This window comes from Lytechinus pictus, chromosome 3, assembly GCF_037042905.1.
Source record: "Lytechinus pictus isolate F3 Inbred chromosome 3, Lp3.0, whole genome shotgun sequence".
Lineage (NCBI taxonomy): Eukaryota > Metazoa > Echinodermata > Echinoidea > Temnopleuroida > Toxopneustidae > Lytechinus > Lytechinus pictus.
The window spans coordinates 43148305-43152320 of NC_087247.1; positions in this window are offsets into that span (position 1 = coordinate 43148305).

Consider the following 4016-nt stretch of genomic DNA (forward strand, 5'->3'; position numbering starts at 1 on the left):
TTGCCCGGCCATTTTAAGGTCTGCATATAAAACATTTTCTATCCGTGCTTACGTTCGCATTAGTGGATTGGTAAGATATGTAGCTCTTCATAAATTCCTAAAATCAGTCCTTAAAATATCTCCTTTTCTGATCTATATATCAAATATTGCGAGCGCTTCGCGCTCGCAATATTTGATTAGTGAGATGCACATGTTGATAATGATTACAATGACTACAAAAAGTGTTTCATGTGTTTAGGTGTAATTCTAACCGTGACAAAATCAGCAAGCGCTTGGCACTCGCATTATATGATTATGGTGAGATAATGTATACTCTTAATGGATTCCTAAAAAGAGGTCCTTAAAATGTCCCTGTTTGGGGTCAATATATAAGAAAATTCACCTCGCGCTTCGCACTCGCAATGTTTGTTTAGCGAGACAGGTACGTATCATGATTACGAAAATTTGCTTATAATGTCCATTCTTAGGTCTGAATTAATATCAAAAATTTTCAGCTCGCGCTCGCATTATTTGATCAGTGAAATACATAACTGTTTAATGGCACAGTCCTTAAAATATATATATTTAAGGTCAGTACACATGGCAATTGAGCGCGCTCACTAAGTGTCTCAAATTTTTTTGCTGGTGCCCCCCCCCCCCCACGCCGTGACCCACGGTACGCCACTGGGTACATCATTCAAATTCATTTGCATAGCTCTCCACAGAAATATCCGCCACAACACAGCTTTACAAAATAATAAGTATATAAAAATGATATTTTCAACTCTTTTTATCTGACTTTTTTCAGTATTTCTTCTCATTTGAATATAAAGTATACCACATGGTCTTGAGTTGTCAGGGGGTGCTCATTATCTACCATAGGCAGTACCCCCTGGAAATCTGGTTGACAAGCAAAAAAAAAAACAACTTCAAAATGTTCTACGATTGAATTAATTGAGCTCTTAAAGGAACTTCTAATCACAATATTTTTCAATTTGCCTAAAATTGTCATTATCTTTATTTTTTATCTACTTTGTTAGCATTTGTATTGATATTTATGTAGTTGTCATTACTTAACCCCTGGGTGTCCACCTTCGAAAGTCAATGATTATAAATAGAGAGTATAAATGTAGGGGTATAGTAAATATCAGTATCTATGATGTCTCCTGCACCTGCTCAAGCATCATCATTGCACTCACTTGATCAGTACTTATATGACATGAATTTCACAGGGGCGTAACAGGGGTCGTTGGCCGGGGGGGGGGGGCAAGGGCCAACAATTTCCCGGTAATGTCATGGTACGAACAGGCAGTGGTGTAATGAGGCAAAATTTTTGAGGGGGCCACATATGGCGCATCGGGCATAATTTATTGAACAAAAAATTGCGAGCGAGCAAAAATGTTGACATTTTTATTGCAAAACTCAAATTTTGTGATAGATTTTGACATAATATTAAAAAAATATATATTAAATTTCACCCATCCCTTTTCTTTCCTTTTTTCTTTCTTTTTTTCGGTCAGTACGCTACTGTGAACAGGAATTTTTTTAATGATTGTGCGCGGGCATTAGGTCGAAAGTCTATGCAGCAGTAGCGTGATGAGTATAAAAAACCTGCTTAATGTAATTCGCGAGCGAGAGAAGCGAGCAAGAAAAAAATCACCTTTTCATGAGAATCTAACCTTTAGATAGATTTTGACATGATATTCAGAAAATATCTTACAATTTTCCTTTAATTTTCTTTCCTCCTTTTCTTTTTTGTTCTTGGTTGTAGAACTTTTAGAGAACATGGCCCAAACACTTCCATCTGTACGCCAGTGCTATGCAGGTGGGGTCCCGAGGCTCTGCCCCTGGAACCTCTTGATATTAAAGCTATTTTAAGCCTCACAGATGGCGGCTATTTTTTTAAAATCAAATCACGGGTATATGATAAAGGTTTTACACAACACATTTATTCAATGCAGTTGCGTAATAAACTAAATATGTTGAAGGGGCACAACATAGCAAATGTGGAGAAATTTGTAAAAAGTCACTAGCGAGCGAAGCGAGTCAGAAAAAAATGGCCTTTTGAAATGAAATTCTAATCAAGTGATAGATGTTTACATTATATTCAGTAAATAACACATTTTATTGTTTTCCATTCATTTAATTTCGTCGCCTCCTTTATTTTCTTTTATTTCCCTTTGGGTGTGGAACCAAGCCCCCACCCCTACGCCAGTGATTCAACGTAAAGCTTAAAGGTCAAGTCCACCCCAGAAAAATGTTGATTTTAATAAATAGAGAAAAATCCAACTAGAAAAACGCTGAAAATTTCATCAAAATCGAATGTAAAATAAGAAAGTTATGACATTATAAAGTTTCGCCTATTTTTCATAAAACAGTAATATGCACAATTCAGTGACATCCAAATGAGACAGTCGATGATGTCCTTCACTCACTATTTCTTTTTTTTTTTTATTGTTTGAATTATACAATATTCAATTTTTTTACATATTTGACAATAAGGACCAACTTGACTGAACCATATAGTATTAAACAATGCTAATTCCACAGGTTCAGGGAAGAATTAATCGTTGTTTCACTTGCCAATGAGGAGAAAATTAGAATATTTTATATGATAAAAATACAAAAGAAATAGTGAGTGGATGACGTCATCAGTCTCCTCATTTGCATACCGACCAGGGTGTGCATATAACTGTTTTGAGAAATTAAGCGAAAATTTATAATGTTATAACTTTCTTATTTTACAACCGATTTTGATGAAATTTTCAATGTTATGCTTGTTAGATTGTTCTCTTCTTATTCAAATAAACTTTTTGTTGGGGTGGACTTTTCCTTTAATGCAGGAAGGGTCGATCCATACAGGAGGCCCGATATAGAGCACTTTGATTCTTTGAAGGTTACAGATGGAGAGCCCCTACTGCATGGGGTCTTGGGCAGAGCCCCTGGTTAACCGTAACTCTTGCCAACGTAAGGCTATATACCTGGTATAAGAAGGGGGTATGTCTATCCTTTGGCAAAGGACTTTTTGTCCTGATTGCGACCGTTATTGCATAAAATTTAGCAAGCTTGTAATAGATTTCATACACAAAATTACACGCCGTCCCGGTAGTGTTATTAAGTTCTGCCTTTTTCGTGTCCCTTTCCTTCATTTTCCAATTTAGCTTTTGGCTCATTCCATTCTTTCTTTCCCGCTTTTGTTTGCCATCATCTTTAAATTAATTTCCCTTTCTTACTAATCATGCTAATGTATCAGTATATTTCGGAATGATTTGTTCTTTCTTTCAAATTCTTCTTTCCTTCCTTTTCCCGCTTTCCTTACGGTTTTTTTAATGTTTTTTTTTTCTTATTTTTCTTTTCACGTTTTCCCTTTCCCTTTCCCCCTTTCCTCTTTTTCCTCCTTTTCTTTCCCTACCCTTTCTTTCTTCTTTCTTTTTTCCTTCCTTCCTTTCTTTCTTTCTTTCTTTCTTTCTTTCTTTCTTTCCTTCCTTCCTTCCTTCCTTCCATCCTTCTTTCTTTCTTTCTTTCTTTCTTTCTTTCTTTCTTTCTTTCTTTCTTTCTTTCTTTCTTTCTTTCTTTCTTTCTCCCTTTTCTCTTTTTCCCGTTTTTTAAATTTTCCCGGTGAAATCCGCCAGCCGCCCCCGCCTGTTACGCCACTGGAATTTCTTCTATGAGACCAATACCGATTGCATGGTCACTATAGTAAAACCAATTGTCAATTGAACCAAGTGTCTTTATAACTCATTGCTAATTGCCAATAATTGACCCAACAAATTATTCCTATCATGCCTATTAAACCAAATGAAAATTGGCCCTATTGCCACCATTAAACTCCAATTGGAAATGGGGAACCTTAGGTTCTTAATTGGCCAATATAAATGGGTATATACACATGTTTTACTTTCCCAATAATTGAATATCTTCTATTTAATTGAAATTTTCGTCTTATGGGTTGCATATAAAATTATTGTGTCAACATACTATGTTCTTGCGTTAACCCTTGAACATTACCCATTACAAAACTCACACACACACAGTTT